Source organism: Miscanthus floridulus, chromosome 11 (genome assembly GCF_019320115.1).
Source record: "Miscanthus floridulus cultivar M001 chromosome 11, ASM1932011v1, whole genome shotgun sequence".
NCBI lineage: Eukaryota > Viridiplantae > Streptophyta > Magnoliopsida > Poales > Poaceae > Miscanthus > Miscanthus floridulus.
In genome coordinates this window covers 10,875,002-10,901,063 of record NC_089590.1, presented here as the reverse complement: position 1 = coordinate 10,901,063, position 26,062 = coordinate 10,875,002, and the positions used below count along the sequence as shown (strand labels likewise).

Sequence of the window (26,062 nt, the reverse complement as noted above, 5' to 3'; positions counted from 1 at the left end):
GTTATCTACGTGAGTTCTCTTAGTACTAATGCTATTAATTTATGCATCTTCCAGATCAAGAACGTAAAGCCCATTCACAATAGGACATCTCCCATAGTACATGTCATTCATAAAAATGGAACAACACTTGTTCTTTATTATGAATTCATAACCATCATCCTCTAAACATGAGGAGGAAATAATGTTCTTATTCAATGCAGGAACAAAATAACAATTATTGAGTTCTAGCACTAATCTAGAAGGCAACGACAATGGATAAGTGCCGACGGCCAACGCAGCAACCTTTGCTCCATTCCCAATGCGCAAATCCACTTCGTCTCTCGCAAAGCGTCTAATTATTTTTAGCCCCTGCAACGACTTGCAAGTGTGAATCATTGCACCAATATCAAATACCCATGCATTATTAGAATGCGCAGCAAGATTAATTTCAATAACATTAATACCTTGAGCGGAGGTCGCACCTCCTTTCTTCTTTTTATCTTCCAAGTACTTCTTGCAATTCCTCGACCAATGCCCCTTCACATCACAGTGAAAGCAAGCATCATCAGGGGAGGCACCAGCTTTCTTTTCTTTGGCCTTAGACGCCTGCCCGGAAGTGCCACTTTCGGTAGGTTTCTTAGCCTTTGCTGGGCGCTTACGCTTCTTACCCTTCTGGACTATCATCACATGACCAGGAGTCTTCCTAAGACTCGCCTCTGCCGTCTTATGCATCCCATGCAACTCAGTCAGTGATTTCTTCAAACAATTCATGTGATAGTTCAGGATGAACGGTTCAAAGCTAGCAGGCAGGGACTGTAGTATCACATCGGTAGGAAAACCCAGTCTCTGCAAGCTCTCAATGTACCCAATCATCTTAATCACATGAGGGCTGACTGGAGCACCTTCAACAAGTTTACAACCAAACAGGGCTTTTGAGGTATTAAACCTGTCGACCCTCGCCTGGTTTTTGAATATGCCACGTAACCCCACGATCATATCGTATGGGTTAGTGCTTTAAATTGCTTCTGTAACTCAGAGTTCATGCAAGCAAGCATCAGGCACTACACATCCACCACATCATCAGTATGCTTCACATAAGCATGATATGCACTAGTGGTGTGCACGACATTCTGAGGCTCTTCTGGGTAAGGCGTATCGAGAACGTACTGCTTTTTTTCTTGTGTGAGAACAATTCTCAGATTCCGATTCCAATCAACAAAGTTTGTTCCATTTAGCTTTTCTCTATCTAGGATCGATCGCAGATTGAAGTTTGATGCACTCGACATTTTCTACAACAGTAAGATACACAACTGTTAGCACTTCTTTTATTAACACCTTTAATAAAAGAATTCCTACTATATTGTGCGAACGTCCCCCAGCGTTGCATAGCAGGACAAGATCCAACGCTCCCTGTGATACTAGTGAGCTTTGGCATCACCGCTAGCATCATAGTGAACAAGGTAGGCAACACTTGCCAATCGCATCCAATGCGACTCTTGTTTGTTGGGCGACATCATATGTCTCGGCTCCCAACACTTATGTCCCAAAGCCCAAGTCCGACTTGATAGCTCTGTCAAGTAACCCAACACTATGTTGTGGTGTCCGACACCACCCAATGGATCAAGGTAGAAGATGACACCCTGCTTTGGCAGACCCATCACCTACTAACAAGATCCCAATGGTGCAGCTGTTGGAAGGGCATAAAATCTTATTTTTTCGTGAGGGGTTCATCATTCACATCACAGGCAGTGCATAATATTAATCATCACAGATAATCAAATTATTGTGATAGTATGGCATTTTCTTCATCCAATGAAAATCAACACATGTCGACCACCGCCAGTCCGTATGCCTACACCGAGATGTCGCATCTTGGGCGCCTTCTCCAAGGTATGACGGTTGCCCGCTCATGTCGATGAATTACATAATCTAATTCAGCTAATACACGCTGGTAGCTAAATTAAAATTATAAATTACATCACAGGAGTGGCACGTAGGCCGAAAATAAACAGCCTCAACTCGGCTGTAATAATTTGTGACACGCAGGCCACACAAATTTATTACACACAGATCATCACATGATTTTGAGGCCATACATCACAACATTCTCTGCAAAAATGAGTTAGGCGTTTCTACAAAGGATGCAACGCATCCCCGCTTTTTTAATTAAAAACATGATCTGGTCCCATCAACCGATAACAGATAGAACAGATTTTTCGCATGCTACCAGCAAGCTAACAGGCATGGCGTTCTAGCCGACATAGCCGTTCACATCGTGTATTGACTGTTTCGCTAAATGAACTCACAACCTCGTGGTCAGCCGCGCGACGCTCGCGCGCCGTCGTAAAGACGGCCAGTTAGCCAGTCACATAATGAGGAAGCAAGAACGGAGTAAAACAGTTCAATTCGCGTGTAACGCTATTCACCAAAACGATCTGATCTACAACCAACCATGCAAAATATTTAATCTAGATCAAAGACAGCACAAGCACATCTCTGATACCACTGTTAGGCAACGCGGTATGCTACTCGCTAGCACACAAAGAATTAACCACGTAAACATGATCACTTGTGAGTAGATAATCATAGATTATACATTCGCTCGTCGCGTGTCACAGCGGAAGTCTTGATGAAGCGCGAGTAGTCGATCCGATCAACGTCGAGGAAGTAGTCATACGATCTGACGAAGTGCGTAACCTAGCGACACCTCTACGGCAGTCCACACGTACGGGATGGGACGACGAACCGGAGCGTGCTAGCACTCCACGGCACGTACTCGAAGATTCTCACGATCAACCTTTGATCGGGGGGAAGACTGCAGGTGCAGCGGCGGCGGCAGGAAGCTTGGCCAACGGCTGCACTGGCAGGAGCCCTGCAGCAGCAGGACGTGCGGCAGCAAGCCAAGCGGCGTGTGGCAGCAGGAATAATATTCTAGGGTTAAAAGCTAATTAGCATTTATAGACTTGCTAATTGGGCCAGCACTAATTGGGCCAAGCCCCTCTTGGGCATTACCAGCACACATGCACAATTCTCCTATGTGTGCATATATAATATGTTTTATTATTTATTACAGCACTGGATGATATCCATCTGATCAAAATGAATGAATGCAGGTTGCTGTTGGGCGTTCTCAGCTGTAGCTGCCATAGAGGGCATTGTAAAGATAAGCAGCGGGAAGCTCATCTCACTTTTGGAGCAGGAACTGGTGGATTGTGACGTTCATGGTGAGGACCAGGGCTGCAGTGGTGGTGAGATGGACGACGCCTTCAAGTTCATCATCAAGAATGGTGGCCTTAGCACCGAGTCTGACTACCCTTACACCGCGCAAGATGGCCAGTGCCAGTCAGGATCCAACAGGGGCCGCAACCATCAAGGGCTTTGAGGATTTACATCAAAAAAGGGCTTTGAGGATGTGCCTGCCAACGATGAGGCTGCCCTCATGAAGGCGGTAGCCAGCCAGCCAGTCTCAATGGCAGTGGACGGCGGTGACATGACATTTCAGTTCTACTCTGGTGGTGTGATGACCGGATCTCGTGGCACTGACCTAGACCATGGCATTCACTAGTAGAGAAACGACCTTTGATCCCGCCTCGAAATTTGGCTTTAGTCCCGGTATTTTTCGCGTCCGGGACTAGAGAGACCTTTAGTCCTGGTTTGTAGCTCCAACCGGGACTAAAGGTCCCTGTCCAATGGCTACTGCGGCAGGCTTTTGCTGCAGGAGACCTTTAGTCCCGGTTGGAGCTACCAACCGAGACTAAAGGTTAACTTTTACTTCCGGTTGTTACCTCCAACTGGGAGTAAAAGTCTACTCTCGGCTGGAGGCTCCATCCGGGACTAGAAAGGGACCTTTAGTCCCGGTTGGTAGCTCCAACCGGGACTAAAGGTCCCCTCCTATATAGCCTTTCTTCCTACCCGAGCCCGAGCCACTTCGAGCTCAGTGTTTTCTTGCTTCATCGCCAGCCTCTCTTCTTCCTCATTGCCAGTAATCACAAGATTTTCTTCGATTCCTCCATCGATTCTTCAGTTATAAAGGTTACCAACTTTATACTCTCATATTTCATCAGTAGCATATCTCATTTTGTAGACTAGATATCTCAATTTTTTTTATTTGTAAGCCATTTAAGCTCAAAATCACTTTAAAGTTTGCATATTTGGATGAAGGAAGGTTAAAGTAGTTATTCAAAACTAGTATTCAACTTTTATTTCTAGCATGCATAGCAAACTTCATGATTTAGAGATATAGAGAATTTTAGAGTTTTTTTAATTTTATTTGTTTATAAAATGAGAAATTTATATTATATTAAAAATGAGTATAGATAGTAGATGGCAACTACTTCTGGGTCCTCGGCCTCTCATCGGGTTCCAAAGCGACTGAGGCCGGACCTCCCTCTCATTGCATGCGGCAAGTGTGAGGAGAAGATTGTGATGGAGTACCGGGTGAGGAAGGAGTGTCCCAACATAGGCCGTATCTTCTACAAGTGTCCGGATCGCAATGTGAGTTATTTTGTCGAATTTGATGATTATGGTTAATTTATACTTATTTTCATGATGATTGTGATTAAAGTTCTAATTTTTTGTTTTAATTTCAGTGGGATGGCACTGGATGTTCAGGCTGGTACTGGGAGGAAGAGTATGTTAAACACATGCAAAACTCCCTTGCACAGGGGGCTGATGAGGCAGTGATCCTGTGGAAGAAGCCCATAGATGTTGAACAAACGCATGATCTGTCTATTTTAGTTGGGATTGGTCGCGAAATCCTTATGATGCTGAAGTGCATTTTAGCTTTAGTTTTTTTACTGGTAGTTGGGAGTGTCTACATTGTAGCGAGACTTTCATAAATTAATACCTTGTGTGGTGGCATGCATGTCTTATAATTAACTAATTATGTTCTAGGTTTTAATATGGTTGTATGTCATGTAATGCAGATGAGCCGGCATTGGATGTACAATGCTGATCGCCGCTCCCAAGAGTTCATTGAGGGCGTGCATTCTTTCTTACGTGTGGCCGAGGCAAACAAACGCAATGGTTTCATGTGCTGCCCATGTGCCATATGTAAGAATTTGAAGGAATATGCTAGCTCAAGGAGTCTTCATTCACACTTGTTGAAGTCGGGTTTCATGCCAAACTATATTTGTTGGACGAAACACGGAGAAACCGGGGTTGTAATAGAAGAAGGTGAAGAAGAACAATGGGACGATGATGACATTATTGCTGAATATGGTGCCTTCAATGATACTGCAATGGGGGAAGCTGAAGAAGAGGTAGTGGCAGAAGATGAGCCTGCTGATGATCTTGGTCAGGCCATTCGTGACGCACAAAGAGAATGCGAAAGTGAAAAGGAGAAGATCAAGTTCGAGCGCATGCTAGAGGATCACAAGAAATTGCTATACCCAACTTGTGATGCGGGACAGAAAAAGTTGGGTACCACACTGGAATTGCTGCAATGGAAGGCAAAGAATGGTGTATCTGACAAGGGATTTGGGGAGTTACTAAAAATCCAAAAGAAGATGCTTCCGAAGGATAATGAATTGCCCGTCACTATGTACGAAGCAAAACAGGTAGTCTGCCCTTTGGGATTAGAAATCTAGAAGATACATGCATGTCCTAATGACTGCATCCTCTACTATGGTGAGGAGTACAAGAAGTTAGATGCATGCCCGGTATGTCATGCATCGCGGTATAAGATCAGGCGAGATGACCCTGGTGATGTTGAGGGCGAACGTCCCATGAAGAAAATCCCTGCCAAGATTATGTGGTATGCTCCTATAATACCACGCTTGAAACGTCTGTTCAGAAACAAAGACCATGCAAAGTTGTTGCGATGGCACAAAGAAGACCATAAGGTACACAATATGTTGAGACACCCTGCTGATGGGTCCCAGTGGAGAGCAATCAATAGAGAATTCTTGAAGTTTGCAAATGACGCAAGAAACTTAAGGTTTTCTTTAAGTACGGATGGTATGAATCCTTTCGGGGAGCAGAGCAGTAGTCATAGCACTTGGCCTATTACTCTTTATATCTACAACCTTCCTCCCTGGTTATGCATGAAGCGTAAGTTTATTATGATGCCAGTGCTCATCCAAGGCCCAAGGCAACCTAGCAATGACATCGATGTGTACCTGAGGCCACTAGTTGAAGAACTTCTAATTTTGTGGAACAGACCAGGTGTACGTGTGTGGGATGAGCACAAACAGGAGCACTTTGACCTACGAGCATTATTGTTCGTAATAATCAATGATTGGCCTGCTCTAAGTAATCTTTCAGGACAATCAAACAAGGGATATAATACGTGCATGCACTGTTTCGATGACATTAAAGGTATATTCTTGAAAAAATGTCGAAAGGTCGTGTACCTTGGCCATCGTCGATTTCTTCCTTTGAATAACCCCATAAGAAAGAAAGGCAAGCATTTTAAAGGTAAGGCAGACCACCAGACCAAGCCGGGCAACCAAACTGGTGAGGATGTACTCAATATGGTCAAGGATGTGAAAGTAGTATTTGGAAAGGCACATGGCAGTGAACCTGTTCTGAACGATGCCGATGGTCACACACCCATGTGGAAGAAGAAGTCCATATTTTGGGAGCTACCCTATTGGCAAGTCCTAGAGGTCCGTTGATGAGGACATGGCACCTTCGGATATGAACAATGATTATAAGGTACGCTCGTTCCTAAATTTGCATAGTGGCTTTGGTTATAATTCACTTGGTTCCACATGTACATGTCACTATTTGATTGTAGGTTCAAATGTGTTTCATAATGGAAGTTCATCAAAGTTGAACTTTCGGTTCGTCGGTAGCCCGATAGTGCCTCATTGAGAAGGCCATAACTCATCCATCCGGAGTGCGATCGAGGTCAATGAGCACTTGATGGAAAGCTTGTTTGATAAGCTTTCAAAGAGATCTGGTTCCATCTCAATATCATATCGGCAAGGCCTCCAAATCACCAATATATTTTGTCACTATTTCTAGCGGGAGCTACAGTATCGTCATGGGCTTATTAGACATCCTTGGGACCCAGGCCCAAGTTGGAGCATGCCCCAAGAAGATGGAGAACACCTAAGAGATGGCCTTGGACGTCCTCCTCCTTGGCCACCACCTTAGGAGGCCAGCAAGGACGTCCAAGCCAAGCCAGAGACCCAGTCCAATCCGAGTTCAAGTCTGCCTCGGCCATCAGGACCAGTCTGCAATAAAACAGACGCCCTGGACGCATCCGAACTCCGTTTTCGATAATCCACATATTGATGGAAAGATAATTTGATAAGGAAGCCAATCCAAGTGGTTTCATGTCAAAATCTCTTCGGAATCAATGGGAATTGTCGAAACAAGTTAACATCCAGAATCTATCAGGGTGCTGCGACACCTTCTTTTGGGCCGTTGGGCCTTGTAACGTGTTGGGACACCTTTAGGACATGAAGAGGGATCCTTGGATGTCCCTTAGGCTATATAATCAGTAGCCACCACCTACTTTAGGGTTTGGGTTTTGCTTAGATTATTCTGTCAAGAAACAGTTTCACCGTTCTTCGGTTTGTGAGATCCCAACTCGTGAGATTAATCATACATCTGCAATTTGGTTGCGATCTTTCTTATTCTTGCTTATGTTCTTCATTGCGTAGGTAGGGATTAGCCTTCTTGGCGAGGTCAACCTGGTTCGAGACTTGGTTGATAACCACAGGAGCTGTGGTGCTAAGATTGCAGGGTTCTATCTTTTGATCTGAAGCCAGATCGGTGTGTCATTCTCTGCCACAACGATAGTTACCATCACCTGACGGAAGATCGGGATCCCCATCCCCATTAAGTGGTATCAGAGCTAAGGTATACCGTCAGGTTCACTTTTATTCCCTAGTTTGAGAGTTTTGCATTCGTCCTATAGTCCAGTGCCATACTTTTATTTCCTATCCTAGAACCTTCCGCGCCATAGCCTTTGCATATTTCAGTTTTAGAGTTCGCTTTGTTGAGTTTATGTCCTAGGTCAAAGTCTTGTTGCTGGTTTAGATTGTGTTCTTTTCTAGTTTGTGTTGATCCCTTCACCCGCTGCTATTCCGTATCACCATCGGTTTGCATCTTGTGTCCATTAAATCCCTAATTCGAGCAGCTTCCTTAAAACAGTCATAACTTTTGCATCCGAACTCGAAACGGGGAAAATTTTATATCTACGGAGAACGCTAGAAAATTTTAGATCTATTTCATCCTAGCATTGCTAGGTTCGCAAAAATTAGATTTGCGAAATTCGATTAGGAAAATTGAGTTTCTGGGCCCACAAGTTTTGGTATGCTTTTTAGAGCACAGTCCTAATTTTCTATAGGCCACATCTTTTATTCAATTGAGCTCAAATTTTTTGTGGTTTATTCTTGTGTGCTCCTTGCTGAGAAAAAAATATCAAAAGAGCAAAAGCAAGAAAAAAAAAGATTGGACAAAAAAATAAAAGAAAAAAATAGTAAAAGATAATAGAAGATATCGAAAAGGAGCACATAAGGAACACTCAATAGCTCTATTGTTTGTGGTACCTTTTGCCTTGTTCATATCGTTGCTACCTTTAATACTTGTTTCCTTTCATCCTTGTTTCCTCTCTTATTTATCACAACTGGTGATAGGAACACGTATAGGCCAGCAACTAGGATAAGTGCTCTGGACATTTATTCAATATTGCTGTCTGTCACTGACTTGTGTGCCACATATACATATTTGTTCTTTTGCGTGCCTCCCAAGCTCACATATACTTCAGATCGGTACAGAAAAAGACCCTTGCAATCTTGGTGTCACACCCTCATAGGTATCACGTACCAGCCACCGGTTGTACCGTCCACTGCTTTGCGTTGGTAAGAACCTTGTAAGAGCTTGATAAGGTGTTTCCTTTTGCTATGATCTTGAGAGGCAGCACCACTCCACCTGTGTAGTAGGATTATTAGGGATAACCTTCACTGTTTGTTCCTTGTTTTTATGTTTACAATGACAGGTTGTTCGTATCCACCGACTTATGATGGTATAGGTGCTGATGAGTACATGGAGTGGGAAATTGCTATTGATAACATATTTGCTACTCGCCTTATGTGTCCAAGGAGGAAGGTAAAAAATGCAGTTAGTGTTTTGCGACATTCTGCTTTATCTTGGTGGGAGTCTTTAGATCCTTCTGATAAGCCTCAAACTTGGAATGATATAAAACTTCTTATGCGAGAAACCTTTGTTAATCCACCTCCTGTTTTGACTTCATATGATGAGGTGCACCATTTAGAGGAAGAGTCTGTTGTTATTCCTCCTGCTATGCCTAACCTTTTGCAGGACAATGTAGAAAAGAGCAAGGATGCCGTGACAGAAAATGAGAAGCTCACAGTCTCATGTGAAAATTCAGAACCATCAACTATTACCCCTGCTGAACATGAGAGCAAAGGTAATGCCCATGATGCTAACCTCACAGAAGGTGAGAGTTCTCTTGATGTGCTGAATTTTTCCACCAATCATGCTATGATAGAGCAAATTTTAGTGGAGCATTCGCTTGATTTACCTTTGTCACAAGATGATTTGCTTGATGTTTCTTGTGACAAAGATGACTTGCATGATGATATTTATGTTATACCCATGCAATCATTGAAGAATGATCACGCTATATGTGTGCTGAAAATGAGCACTTGTGCTGAAAATAGACTTGTTATTCATAATGCTAGTGAAGTTGATGAGCTGAAATTATTGTCTTCTTTAAATACTTTGGGTTACATTGAATTTGATGTTCCGTGTAATCTTAGTTCTTTAGAGGAGAAACTTTATGCATATGCTAATTTGCCATGGTTCTCTAGACATACATATCATTTTATTGGAAAATATAATTGTAAAGGAGAGTATATGGTGCATCGTGTCTATATTTGTTCAAATCTGAAATCTCCTTATATTGTGCAAAAGTATGATCAACCAAAGGATTGCAATTGCTATAATCTTGTCATGTCAAGTTCCCCTAGTTTTGTTATAAAGAAACATGTTAAATTTCAAGAAGGGGAGCAATGTTGGCTACTATCAACAACTTGTCCACCAGCTAAGCTCAAACCGAGGACGGTTTGTTGTCAAGAAGGGGAGGATGATGAGGACATGGCACCTTCGGATATGAACAATGATTATAAGGTGCGCTCGTTCCTACATTTGCATAGTGGCTTTGGTTATAATTCACTTGGTTCCACATGTACATGTCACTATTTGATTGTAGGTTCAAATATGTTTCATAATGGAAGTTCATTAAAGTTGAACTTTTGGTTCGTCGGTAGCCCGACAGTGCCTCATTGGGAAGGCCATAACTCATCCATCCGGAGTGCGATCGAGGTCAATGAGCACTTGATGGAAAGCTTGTTTGATAAGCTTTCAAATAGATCTAGTTCCATCTCAATATCATGTCGGCAAGGCCTCCAAATCACCAATATATTCTGTCGCTATTTCTGGCGGGAGCTACACTATCGTCATGGGCTTGTTAGACATCCTTGGGACCCAGGCCCAAGTTGGAGCATGCCCCAAGAAGATGGAGAACACCTAAGAGATGGCCTTGGACGTCCTCCTCCTTGGCCACCACCTTAGGAGGCCAGCAAGGACGTCCAAGCCAAGCCAGAGACCCAGTCCAATCCGAGTTCAAGTCTGCCTCGGCCACAGGACCAGTCTGCAATAAAACGGACGCCCTGGACGCATCCGAACTCCGTTTTCGATGATCCACATATGGATAGAAATATAATTTGATAAGGAAGCCAATCCAAGTGATTTCACATCAAAAGCTCTTCGGAATCAACGGGAATCGTCGAAACAAGTTAGCATCCAGAATCTGTCAGGGTGCTGCGACACCTTCTTTTGGGCCGTTGGGCCTTGTAACATGTTGGGACACCTTTAGGACGTGAAGAGGGATCCTTGGACGTCCCTTAGGCTATATAATCAGTAGCCACCACCTACTTTAGGGTTTGGGTTTTGCTTAGATTATTCTATCAAGAAACAGTTTTGCCGTTCTTCGGTTTGTGAGACCCCAACTCGTGAGATTAATCATACATCTGCAATTTGGTTGCGATCTTTCTTGTTCTTGGTTGTGTTCTTCGTTGCGCAGGTAGGAATTAGCCTTCTTGGCGAGGTCAACCTGGTCCGAGACTTGGTTGATAACTAGAGGAGCTGTGGTGCTAAGATTGCAAGGTTCAATCTTTCGATCTGAAGCCGGATCGGTGTGTCATTCTCTGCCACAACGATAGTTACCATCACCTGACGGAAGATTGGGATCCCCGTCCCCATTATCCATAGCCCGATCGACGTGATGCACCTGACGAAGAATCTTTGTGTGAACTTGCTTGGCTTCATGGGTGTGTATGGGAAGCCTAAGGACACACTTGAAGCACGATAGGACCTGCGGTGTTTAAAAGAATAAGACAACCTACATCCAGAGAAGACAGATAATGGATGCCATTACTGAAGTCCTGCCAGCTACACTCTTAGCAAAGAAGAGAAGGAAAGCATGTTTGAATGCCTAGCAAGCATCAAGGTACCATCTGGTTTCTCCTCGAATATAAAGGGTATAATAAATGTGCCAGAGAAGAAATTCCTAAACTTAAAGTCCCATGATTGCCACGTGCTAATAACGCAATTGCTTCCAGTTGCATTAAGAGGAATTCTACCTCCAAATGTACATCTAGCCACCGTGAAGCTATGTGCATTCCTCAATGCAATTTCTTAGAAGGCAATTGATCCAATGGATCTAGCTAAACTACAGAATGATGTGGTTCAATGTCTTGTCAGCTTTGAGTTGGTGTTTCCTCCTTCCTACTTTAATATCATGACACACCTTCTAGTTCACCTGGTTTAGGAGATTAGCATTCTCGGTCCTGTATTCCTGCACAACATGTTCCCCTTTGAGAGGTTCATGGGAGTCCTAAAGAAATATGTTCACAACCATGCTTGTCTAGAAGGAAGCATCGCCAAGGGCTATGGAACAGAGGAGGTCATTGAGTTTTGTGTTGACTTTATTCTCAACCTTGACCCGATTGGTGTTCCTGAATCGCGACACGAGGGGAGACTAAGTGGAAAGGGGACACTAGGGAAGAAAACATATATTGGTATGTAGGACAATTATTTTAATAAAGCACACTACATAGTTCTGCAAAACTCCTCCTTGGTGACACCGTATATCGAGACACATAAAGAGTTCCTCCGATCCAAGTTTTCAGGGAAGTCTAAAGCTTGGGTTACGCGTCAGCACATGGAAACTTTCAGCGACTGGTTGCGAAAAGCATGTTAGGGTGATGAGAGTATTGATGACCAACTATATTTGTTGGCTAGGCAACCATCATGGCATATCCTCACATACAAAGGGTATGAGATAAATGGGAATACATTTTACACAGTAGCCCAAGATAAAATGAGCACCAACCAAAACAGTGGTGTCCGCATAGATGCCACTGACCCTAATGGAAATAAGCAAACATATTATGGCCGCATAGAGGAGATATGGGAACTAAACTATGCACCTACTTTTAAGGTACCTTTGTTCATGTGCCAATGGGTAAAGGCGACTAGAGGCGGGGTAGCAGTCGACAACCAGTATGGAATGACAACCGTGGACCTCAACAATATTGGGTACAAAGATGAATCATTCGTCCTTGCCAAGGATGTGAATCAGGTGTTCTATGTCAAGGACGTGTCTACAAAACTGAAGATAGGAAAAAACAACAACGACCCAATTATTGAGCCAAAGCGCCACATAGTTCTTTCAGGGAAAAGAAACATCGTCGGAATTGAAGACAAGTCAGACATATCAGAAGATTATGAAAAGGCTGACCGAATTCCACCCTTCATAGTGAACAAAGACCCAAGCATCTAGCTAAATGATGAGGACACTACATGGTTATGGCACGATCATAACCAAGGGATATACGTTAAGAAAAAGTTCACTACTGTGCCCGCTTGATATATATAGTGATGTATTAGACCTATTATGTAATAATTGTGACTTCATTTTTTTTTGTCGTGTTTTCGTATTTTCTACGGTTTAAATGAATTTTCTGCTTGACGGTGGATTTCCCGTGGAGAATGTGTGATGAAAAACCAAATGATCAACGTTAATAAGATGTGAAAACTTATTTCATGTCGAAAAGTAATAGTTTTAATGATTTTAATCAAGTAGTATATTTTTGCATGGTGCAAATTATAATTATTATTTACACAATGTTAAATATTTATACAGTAAAACAAAAGAGTATAGGTTACAAATTTTTGTTGTGTATAATAATGCAAAACCAATGCCAGGAATATTTATTATAATTTTTTGGATGATATTTTATTTATTAGGCAATTAATAACTGTCTGCATATTTATATAAAAGAAATATATAAAAAAGGAAAAACTTCTGGATCTGGTAGGAAGCCAACTGCAGCCCACCTTTACTCCCGGGTTGATCAACCACCCGGGACTAAAGGTGGGCTACGTTTTCATGGCCCGCCAAAAAAATACCTTTAGTCCTGGGTCATGGATGCACCCGGGACTAAAGGCCAGACCTTTAGTCCCGGTTCTTACCATCACCCGGGACTAAATGGATGCACCCGGGACTAAAGGTTAGACCTTTAGTCCCAGTTCTTACCATCACCCGGGACTAAAGGCCTTTAGTCCTGGTCAGTGGCTTCACCCAGGACTAAAGATCCCTAATATATATATCGCCTCGTCTTCTTCTCCCATCCATCGTCTTCATTCTTCGCCCGAGAGCCACCGCGCCGCTGCCGCTCCCCATAGCCTCCAGCCGCCTACACGCACCTCTCCAGTCTCTCGCCATCTCTGCCAGTGGCCTGGATCCACGCCGTGCGCTCATCGTCCCCTTCATCGGAGCGCTCGTCATCCCCTTCACCGGAGCGCTCGCCGTCGTCGTGCGCTCGTCATCCCCTTCACCCGAGCGCTCGCCATCACCGTGCGCTTGTCGTCCCCTTCACCAGAACGCTCGTCATCCCCCCCTTTGTCAGAGCGCTCGTCGTCGTCCCTGTCGCATCCTCATCGTCAAGAGATCACCTCTGGCCATCGTCGTCGCCCTCCACCCTCGTCGTCCTCATCAGCAATAGTGTGTGCACATAGATTTTATTTGTAGATTGTATTTGTGTATGTGTGTGCTTGGACCGACGGCCATGGAGAGGGAGCAGGGGAACGGGGTGGCCATGGAGTATAGCTCTGGAGGACTTCGGGCGTGTTTGGTTCATGCCTTCACCTTGCCACAGCTCACCACGCCGAACCTGCGCCAAAATTTATTTGGTTCATGACTACCGATCCACTCGTGTTTGGTTCATGCCCAACCTGCGTTTCTGTCCGATTTCATCGTCGTGTTTCTGCCACGACTGCATCATCGGTGGCATTCGTAGGCACGAACCAAACGGGCGCCCTTCATCTCCAATGTACCATTAGAGTTTATTTTATTTCATTAGCGGCGTTCGTAGGCACGAACCTGAGTTTTTAGCATTGAAAGAACAAATAAAGGGAAACAAACAGCCCTAATTTGGATAGGAATTCATAACTTTCAAATATATGACTCCAACATAATAAAGAGAATATATGGCGCTTCTTCATCATCAAGGGATAGATTGAAAGATGATGATATTTAGTGCTATTTAGTTTGGCGAGGGATGTTTAGCTACATCAGCACACATGCTATCAATTAAGTCGAGACACAATCACACACATCCACGGACGACATCAACCGTACATAGCAAAGATACATGTATGCGTTTCACCTTGTATGTACCTATCTAGTTTGTTTTGGTTATTGGCCGGAACATATATGTGGCTATCAACCTCATTGTGGGTGACTCGACAGCTCCTTTTTCCTACACCTTATTTCTCATACACCTATCTAGCTAGAACCCCGGCTGGAACCTTATTTTAAAATATGAAAATACAGAAAATTATAGAAAATCCGTACTAGTTGAACTTGCAGACTATGTTCATCTAGGCTAGCATGTTCTCTGCTGACCGGTAATGGACATCAAGGAGGAGCTTTGATTCTATGAGAGAGAGCGGCAACGGTCGTGGAAGACTGTGTTTTCTTCCTCGTAGAAACAGAGCTCTTTCGTGGCCAAGTACGGTGCCATCCGGTGGAGAAATGCTTGCCGAGATGATCACGTAAGTAAGGTCAACTAGTACGGATGGTTACTTATTTAAACATGTTTTTGAGCTAGAATTTGATGGATATTTGATAACTTCAGACCTACAAATGTCATCTACAAATGTTACTATCCTCGAGGTGGCACGTCCTGTAGGAGTCCATTTTATAGATATAGTTTTTATTTTTTGTAGATATATCTAGTGGAGTAAAAGTTAGATGGCTGCCCCGAGAGACAACTTGGATGAAGAAATGATGGATATTATCAACATCGACACTCAATTTGCCGGTGGTGACCAGCAGGATGTAGATGACGGGAGTCAATACCTGACTCTTGAAGATAACCAAGAAAATATTGTGCAAGAAAATACTGGCGAGGTATATATATTTATATATGTATTTGAATATTATATATATATATATATATTTGAATATCTATCATCTATTATGTGTACACATGATATTTATTTATTCTTTTTTTTATACATAGCCCTCTAGAAAGACGACCACAACGGCGAAAAGAAAAAATATTCGAGGCCCGAAAAAACCATTGGAGGGGCGCTACATAATATCGGAATTCAATATTGAGATAGGCAAACCACTTGGTCCACATGCAAGGAAATTCGTGCAACACTGTGGGTACCTTGTAAGGGATAGTCTTCCGATCAGTGCCCATGAATGGAAGCAAAAGATCAACGAGCCTCATGTTAGTTTTGTCTCTGATCTTGACAAGAATTTAATTTGGGATGATATCCTTCAACATTTCACATTGCAAGTGGATGATTATGATGCTATCAATGATGATGAATTGAAGGAACTAGTTCGAAAGTGGTCTATGAAGAAGATGGCCACACAATTCTAGACTTGGAAGAAATCCCTATACACAAAATACGTCAAGAAGAACCTAACGCCCAATTTCAATACTAGTGGCCCGCTCGCGAAGTTGAGGCCCTACTGGAAAGATTTTGTACAGTACAAGACATTTGAAGAGGGTGAGGAACGGGTGAGAAGGAACCAAGAGAATGCCCGACAGAAGGTATACCACCATGGCATGGGATCAGGTGGCTACGCGACTGCCATTCCCAAGTGGGAGAAAATGGAAGCGAACATTCTTGCCAAGGGTATCACACTAGAATCACTCAATTGGCCCAAACGCGCGAAGAATTAGTTTTTTGCTCATGGGGGAAGACTGGACCTAGAGACCGGGAAGCTGGTTCATGGCACAAAACTCAAAAGAGCAACACAAAGATTGTCTTATGCTCTACAAGCTAAAGCTATTGGTGCGTTTAGGCCCAATAGAGAGAAGGATGAACTAACATATGCCATCGGGACCGCTGAACACAGTGGCCGAACAAGAGGTTTAGACGGAACATTTCTTGGGAGCATGGTTTCCCTGATGACAAAGATACCTACAGAAGCCGGCAAAGAAGGAAGGATGAGGATACAGCACAGATCAGCAGGTTGGAGGAATTGGTTCGTGAGTCACGGGAGGCGTTGCTTCAAGCACAGGAGCACGAAAAAGACATGCAAGCTAGAATGCATGACGAAATCAGAAAGCAAGTGCAAATAGCAATGAGTGCCCAAAGGCAGGTATTAGATCTAGGAATCAACATTAATATTAGCCCCCCTGATCAGTTGAAAAGCAGTTGCGCTTCCACGGAGTTGCTAAATCAAGATGACGTAATGCTACGTTTCCCCATGGATGACATCACTGCACCGTTTACATCATGTGAGCTACATATTCCAAAAGAGAATGCCACAATCATGGTGGCTCTCGGTGTTTTTTCTCCTCCAGATCCTACCAAGACACCAAGAATCCATGGGGCAATAATACCACCTAGATATGTTAGCGTCTCAGTGGATAGAGTTAACAAAGGTTTTAGTGATCTGCCTCTTGACATTCTAGGAGGTGATGGGGAGACGACTTTAGGAGAAGCAGAGAAGACATTCATACTATGGCGCAAGCGCTACATCATTATTCCTGGGGTCTCTAGTCCACCGCCACCTCCTCAACTGCCAGACAATAGGTGCGGACAAAAGTGAACAAACAATTTTTTCACAAATTTTCTATTGACATGCATGATTAATAATAACAATTTCTTATACCTAATTATTCTTTTTTGTAATCACACAATAGGGCCTTCGCCAACCTAAGTCCAATTATTCAATGTCCAGATCATCATAGTGCTCTGGGCAATGATTATGCAACGCCGCCACCGCCACCACCTCCAAGGAGGTCTCCAATGCCTCCAAGGAGGTCTCCAGCTCCTAAGAGCTCCGCCCCGCAAACAAAGCCATCGGCCCACCAGCCGGCAAAGAAGAAAGCCTCCTCTAATCTAGTTATTCCTCGAAAACTGTCGTATGAGAAAAGTGAAAAGGAATTAAAGGATGTAGTACAAAAAGATGTGAAAAGTTTCTTCGAAAAAGTAAGAAAGCAACGAGAAGCGAGGGAGAACCCGGAGAAACCATACTTGTACCTACCTCCAGATCTTCTAAGAAAGAAGGTGGACCAGAAAAAGCGGGAATCTCAAAAGACCCTGCCAAAATCGGACTACGACTGCTCTCTCACCAAGTCATTTGAGGCGGCGTAGAAAAAGACTAGAGGAGGGAAAGGTGTTGCACAACTCGGACAACAATCGCAACAATCAGTCCCCCCTTTTGTCATTCGTAATGAATATGGTTCAAACTTAGACTTACTGGACGTCGATTATGAGGAACTCGTTTGGTTTTACGAGGAAACTAGTTTGGACCTTGCCCAAGTGCTCGCTGAAGGACCATCTGCTCCGAAAGTAGATCCTTGGAAGAAATTTGAACATGGAAAGAGTTTATACAACTCTGAGGCATTAGGTGAACTGGGTACGCAAATGTACCTGCTAAACAACTGGTACATGGCGGCGTGTGAACGGGGAGAGACCTTTGTTTCTGTCAGAGTTAGAAACCAACATTACTTCTGTGGCGATGACATTATATATGTCGAGTTTTTAGAATTACGCCAACTATGCCACCTGGACTCTCTCGACAAAAGTGTCATTAACTGCTATTATCTGTAATTGTGATTATTTTCTACTATTAAAGTGTATATATAAAGCTACATGTATATATATAAATTATATATCCTCACACTATATTTTTTATATATGCAGATATGAGATGACAGAACTCAGAAAGAGACAGGATAATGATGTTGGTTTCGTTGATCCAAATGTCGTATTCAAACACCCTGATCCCCCACCTGGATGGAAAGCTGAACTCGAGAAAAATCTCATGAGGTTCTTAGTGAACCAACAAAACAAGGACATACTATTCCCCTACAACTTCAAGTGGGTGTTAAATAATTAATGTCGATCATATGAACATTTGTTCAATTATTTGCTTACTAGCTAAGCTATCTCCCATATATATATATATATATATATATATATATATATATATATATATATATATATGTTGACTCTAGTTAATATCGATCATATTTGTGTATAAAAACATATGCAGCAATCACTGGATATTAATGGTCATCGATATGGCCAATAGTCGGTTGAGCATCTTAGACTGGTTAATAAAAGAGCAAACATAGTACCAAGACATGATAGATATTATCCAATGGTAATTTGGTCTCTCTAGCAACTATATATACCCCGATCTCTTAACTGCAACAATTATTAAAGGCCAAATTAATTTTTTATTTTATTGGGCACAGTGTTTGGAAAAGTTTCATTGAGGAACACCACATGAAACATTGCAAAGCGCCACTGGATGTAATCGCACACAAAGTAAGTACTAGCTACATTTTTATATATAATTCAATTAACACCATGCATGCTTCAATTCACCGGATCTTTTTTCTCGTAAAAGTGGGTTCTGAGGCAAGAACAGGGGAACAACTACGGATACTATGTTTGCGAGTTCGTCATGGCATACTCAAAAAGAACTCCTAAAGAGAACCTCAAAGTACGTTATATAAATATATTCATATATTCACAATTTCTTTTATTTCTCATATATATAAGTAATCACGTGACCAACATATATATATATATATATATATATATATATATATATATTAATACTCTTCCTTTAACTTTTATTGAAGACTCTATGGTTGAAGGAAAAAGTCATATGACGTGACAAACTGAAAGCAATTCAAGAGACCATAGCAGGATTTTTTAATGACCAGGTCCTCAACCCACTACTGGAGGCCGCGGCTTTGCCGAGTGTTTTTACACTCGGCAAAGAGCCCTTTGCACTCAGCAAAGGCTTTGCCGAGTGTAGCACTCGGCAAAGTCCGCTCGGCAAAAATTTTCTCGGCAAAGGGTCTTTGCCGAGTGCTTTTTATCGGGGCACTCGACAAAATAAAAAAAAATTTGCCGAGTGTATGGGGCGGAACTCAGCAAAATATTTCGACCATTGTGGCGCCAGCCGTTAACGGTTATTTTGCCGAGTGCCCGACCCAGCACTCGGCAAAAAAAAATTTATTTTTTTTAAAATTACTTTGCCGAGTGCCCAGCCCAGGCACTCGACAAAGTTTTTTTTATTTTTTTTAAAAAGTACTTTGCCGAGTGCCCCTGCCGAGGCACTCGGCAAAGTTTTGTTTTTTTTAAAAAAAAATACTTTGCCGAGTGCCCCTGCCCAGGCACTCGGCAAAGTTTTTTTTAAATAATTTCTTTGCCGAGTGCCCCTGTTTAGGCACTCGGCAAAGAATTTCTGAATTTTTTGAAAAAAATACTTTGCCGAGTACAATCATATCTTGAGTAATACATCAGCAGCAACTACAGCTCCAGAGATAACAAAGGTTGGTGCCAAGGATTCTGACTTCCAAGATAACATTCCTGATTTTGTAAAGTGACAGTACATAAGAGATACAGGAAATACACAGTGCAAAAAACAATAATAGAAACAAAATTTTGTATAAATAAGGCACGATTGTTCATTTGATTTTCCTTCTGTAGTTCTGTAGAGCACGACCATATCAAATCTAAATATGGATGAATCCATTTATATTAGTAACAATATCTAGAACTACACCTGAAACCTAAGCCCAGTAACCAGGCCAATGTGAAGTATTATATGTCATCAACACTTGAAACCTAAGCCTAGTAATCAGTTCATGTCCTATGCACAGATCTGTGAGACCTGTAGCCTTCATGTTGTGTTCTGCAGCAAGATGAAGTTTAGTAGCCTAGAGCACAGCCTACTTATCCTCTCAGGTTGTAGGCATAAACCTAAACCAACATTTAGCTGGTTGGCGAAAAAAGCCAAAAGCACAGTTGTTGGTAAAACATAACCACGTCAAGCGTCTTTTGCATCACTAAAAAATGGAGGTGTCTGTGCAAGTTCTTTACCTGCCCATTAACTACATACTCTTATCTTGTTAGCCCTCGTCTTCTTTCCTACTCATAATAATAATGATTCAGTAAGCATTTAGGTCTCTAAGGGCCATGTCAACAAAAATAATAACATGAAACCTCCAAAATAAAGTTCTAGATTCATATTTCTAGGTTTATGAAATGAATGTGATCAATATATCAACAACATCACCAAACAAAAATTGTAGGCCCTGGAACTACATTGATAGGGACTGCAACAAACTAAATACGCTCAAGTTTCAGTGTAGGTAATGTGAGCTCTAAAAGAAAGAAAAACCCCAAAAAAATTGCTGAGAAGCATGCCATAGAATGCATTGACAATAATGTCATCAGCAGAAAATAAACCTCCACACAGGGTCGCCTCAAACACAGAAAAAATAACAACATCTGCAGCCATATCCAAGCTTTTCTCTCATGTGCTATTTCTATACACTGATTTCACATTGGTTAATGTTGCAGGAGCTGATATACTTCCCATTATAATCAATCTATGAAGCACATCCATGGGACAGTACTAAAATGCTAGGTGAATTTATGAAAAGAGCGAATAGCAAAAGAACTTCCATGCACATTACTGAACATGAAACCTAAAGGAAATGATCAAAGCATCACTTTCAACCTTGCAGGACAGTAAAAGAACAACAAATGGCACTACTGGTACTTCTGTGATCTCAAACTTCTAATAGTGTAGCTAAATATGTACCAGCGATTAGTAAGCTAACATATAGTATGCAACCCAACTAAGTACCTGTGTAGGGTCATGATGTTTGTTACAGACCAGATAATGCTTTTTTCCAAGTGGTTGGCTTGTTCTGAGATTTTACAATGTGCATATAAATTGTATCAAACTAAAAATTCAAGGTTTAATCTGTATGGAAATTTTAGCACATGGTAGAAGAAATATGATAAAAGCAATGGATCAGGAGCACCTTGATGCCGTTACACCTGCTGATAGCCCTCAAAATGCACCCATGGAATGAAGTTGTCTCAAAACAAAATTCTTGCGCAAGAATAAAAATCATTCTGAGAAACCTGGGCAAGCATTAATAAAATAATTTAGCTAAAACTTGATGGAATCAACTATACTGTTGACCAGTGAACTCCTTTTTTCTTCGTCTAGATGGATGCTTCCTACTCAGTAAATAATCTAAGAAAACCAGCAGCATCATACAAATTCGCAAAATGAAGCAAGTTCGTTGAGGATGCTATAAATTATGAACTAAAACTTTATCAAACAGGTAAAAGAATGAAAAAAAGAAGGGAACAAAAACACCTTGATGTTGTCACACCTGATGATAGTCCTCAAAATTGGCCTATGAAATGAAGTCCTGTGTTGAACCGAAATCACTACACAAGAATAAAATTCAATTTGAAAGAAATTTGTATTGTGTATCATCCTTTGCGTCACCCAGACCATGGCGCACAGCCTGCTCCGCCATTGGGCTCAGGAACTGCCACTCCCGCCGCTCTAGCAAATGGAGAAGATCAATGAACACCAAGAAAAAAATCCACTGCGCCGAAGAACTTCCGCTGCTGCAGCGCCCCCCACAGTCCCACTCCGCCGCAGGAGCAGCGCCCCACATCAGCGCCCCTCCTGACACCGCAGCACCAAGGGGCCATGCCCCGCCATCGGAGCAGCACCCCGCGGCCGTGGCCACCGCCCCCGCAGCCTGCAAAACCACGTCCGCCGCTGCCTCCAAGGCTTCACGCTTGGTGCTCTGCTGGTGGGGGAACAAACGGATCCGGCTATGGAGGCCCTAGATCCAGTCATGGAGGCCCCAAATCGACCCTAGCAAAAAGGGCGACAACCACAGACCGACGCTAGACCTCGGCACTGGCGAGGGAAGGAGAGGAGGAGCAAGGGAGAGACGCCACCTTCACCTAGGTTTGCTCGTGCCGGATTCAGCAAGAGGAGGAGGAAGCTAGGAGTGGTGGGCGCACTCACCCTACGCCTGTGGCCGGCCGCTGGAGAGTGCACGTGCTGGGGCGTCGCGCCGCCGCCGCTACCGTGCCACGCTGCCGCCACGTCGGGGCCTGCCCGTGCCAGGGCCTACACTGGGTCCCTGCCACACCGCCGCCGTTGCCACCGTCCTCCTTAGAGCTCGAGCCACCAGCGCCCTCCCAAGCCCACGCCGCCACCTGCTGGTGCTGGGCCTGCGCCGCCTCATCCTGGCACCTGGGGACCATTGTCGCCTCATCCCAGGCCCCAGCAGCCACCTTCTAGGCCCGTGCCGCCTCATCCTGAGCCAGGTCACAGCCGCCTCCAGTGCCCGCGCCGCCGTCGTCTTTTGGGACCGTCCATCCACCGCCTGGATCCAAGCCTCCATCACCGGATCTGCTCGAAAGGAGGGGAGATTGGCCACGAATGGGAGGACCGGAGGCCGAAGGAGGGGACGCCACGCCGCGCTGGTCGGGGGAGGAGGCGACGAGCCTGAGAGTGGAGGGGGAGGGTGCGGCAGCGGTGGGGGTGGGCGCGGTGGCGGCTGGGGTGGGCGCGGTGGAGCGGGCGTGGCTGGGGGCATGAGGGTTGGGCCACGCGCGGTTGGGGTGGGCTTTTAGGGCAATTTTGTTTTGAAAATCAACTTTGCCGAGTGCCCCCTGGGCTGGCACTCGGCAAAGCCCACTTTGCTAAGTGCCCCCCATGGCACTCGGCAAACTATTTTTTTTATTTCAGGCCCAAATTTTTTTTAGGGGCCTTGTGATACTATTTCAAACTCTATTTTAAAATTTGGGGCAATTTTGACTTTTTTTATATATTTCATTAGTTTATTTCGTTTCGTCGAATTTTTTGGGATATTTTAAATTTGAACTACAGGTACATGGAATAATAGACTTTGGTCATCCAAAAATTGATACTCATGATATTTAGAGTATGTTTAGGCCGTATCCAGGAACTCACATGAAATCTCGAGCATCTCGATGACGTAACATGTCGAGGTACTTGCCAGAAATGTGATTTTAAATTATATAAAATGCAAATGAAGTCCAAAAATCACGAAACTTATCAAGGCATCGTGTTATCGCATGTGGAGGCTGTGGTAAAAAATTGAGAAGGTTTCAAGCAAGTTGTGACGTCGGATGCCAAAAACCCAGACATCTCTACATGTGAAACGAAGTGATCACATGTGGAGATGTCTGGGTTTTTGGCATCTGACGTCACTACTTGCTCGAAATCTTATCATTTTTTACCACAGCCTCCACATGTGATAACTCGACGCTTCCACAAGTTTCGTGATTTTCAGACTTCGTTTGGATTTTATATAATTTAAATTCACTTTTCCCGTAACTAACTCGACATGTTACGTCAACGAGATGCTCGAGATTTCATGTGACTCCCTGGACATGGCCTCAACATATGCTAAATATCATGAATATCAATTTTTGGATGACTAAATTCCATTATTCCATGGACCTGCAGTTCAAATTTGAAATACGCCGAAAAAATCAACGAAACAAAATAAATTAATGAAATATACCTAAAAAGGTCAAAATTTCACCAAATTTTAGAATAGAGCTTTAAATATTGTCATAAGGCTACACAAAAAAATTGGGTCCAAAATAAAAAAAATATATATATTTTGCCGAGTGCCATGGGGAGCACTCGACAAAAATGTCTTTGCTGAGTGCCGGACCCAGGAGGCACTCGGCAAAATTTGTTTTTAGAAAATAAAAAAAATTTTGCCGAGTGCTTGATGGCTGGCACTCGGCAAAATCTGACGGTAGGTGGCCGCCATCACGGTCCGGCTAAATTTTGCCGAGCGCCTGGCTTTGCCGAGTGCCAGGCACTCGGCAAAGTCCAGATTTGCCGAGTGCTTGACTTTGCCGAGTGCAAAATTTTGCCGAGTGCTACACTCGGCAAAATATTGCTTTGCCGAGTGCCACGATATTTTGCACTCGGCAAAGTATCAGGCACTCGGCAAAGTACAGTTTTACAGTAGTGACCCCGTCGGCGAGTTCTACAATGACGTCAACGAAACATGGAAGCCAAACCAGATGGAGTGAATTTATTATCCCAAGGATATGATAGAATATATACAATACAAGCTTTATTTGTAATATATATATACATATTATATGTACATAAAATAACGTACAATATATGTATATGCATGTAATATATACGTTAGTTTCATACTTTAGTTTGTACAAAATGTTCAAACATTATAAACGTGTAGAATACGTATATTATTAGTAGCGTAGAATGCGTATTCGAAAACCTATTCGAAAACAAAAACGAATCATCAATTGAAAATAGAAACAAAAAAAAAGAAAAAAAAGGAAACCTTTAGTCTCGGTTGGTAATACCAACCGGGACTAAAGGGCCGCCCCACGTGGCTAGGCCAGGAGGCCTCTTTAGTCCCGGTTGGTCTTACCAACCGAGACTAAAGGTGCACCTTTAGTCCTAGGCGCGAAATCAGGACTAAAGTAGGGACCCTTTAGTCCCGGATTTGTGCTCCCGGTTCCAAAACTAGGACTGAAGGGGGTTGAGAACCGGGAGTACAGCTCGTTTATCTACTAGTGATTGCAGCTATTGGTTATGGAAAGGACAGCGATGGCACAAAGTATTGGCTGATGAAGAATTCGTGGGGCACAACGTGGGGTGAGAATGGATTCCTGAGGATGGAGAAGGGCATTTCTGACAAGAGGGGGATGTGTGGCCTTGCCATGCAACCATCCTACCCTACTGCATAAGTCGAGCTTCAAATGCGTAATCACTTCCCTACATTAATACATGTGGGTTCAATAAACGGATGGTGTCTGTATATTGTGTCATATGGATATGTTCTGTAAATGAATACCTTGTAATTGGTCCAGATGTGGAAAAATTGAGTAATAATTTGAAAGTATTTTTATGGCTTCAGAGTTCTAATACTATACCATGTTTCCCTTTCCATTTATGGGTGCAACATATATAACTGGTTATTTAGTTCGTGTAAACTGTCAGTAGATTCTTGCCATCTCTTGAACTACTGACTGGTGCTGGATTGTCTAGTATATTTTGAAGATGTTCTAGTTTGTCTATTGCATAGCTATTAGCTATAGGCTGATAGGTCCATTTTTTATATCGTTGGGTACGGTTCATACTATCATAAACTGTTTAATTTTGACCCAAGTGGCATTTGAAAACCACTTAAAACCAACTCGGTGGTCAAAATAAATGGTTTTGAAAGTTGACGTGCCAACGTTAGACAAAAGTAAGAGCGAGGGGCCAAAAATGGATTTAATCAATTAATTTAGTTTTCTTTAGATATTCATGAAAATTTTTGTATATTTAATTTACTTAAAATATATCAGAATTTTATATATTAAAATATTTATCTACACATTATTGGATTTTTATATATTAGAATTTTTGTTTTGAATCCGAATATAAATTTATTTAAAATATAACCTAAATGTTTGAAATCCTCATGTTTTGAAATCTAAATTTTTTAATTATTCGAATGAATTTGGATGGAGAAATAAACAAAACCGAAGTCGTAGACCTCAATGAGATATACAACTTTGTAGCTGATGACCTTTCTATTTGAAATCATTCATGATTCAAAAATTCTGTTTGATGTTCTTATATTTTGAAATTCAAAAAATTCAAATTATTTAAACAACTCGGAAGAAGAAATTACACTACACCACAACA

The 26,062-nt window shown here is 42.7% G+C and overlaps 1 pseudogene; it reads left to right on the top strand.

Annotated features, from left to right (window-relative positions):
- Positions 1 to 25,116, top strand: part of LOC136491638 (senescence-specific cysteine protease SAG39-like) — a 30,323-nt pseudogene extending 5,207 nt beyond the window's left edge.
- The last annotated feature ends 946 nt before the right edge of the window (positions 25,117 to 26,062 follow it).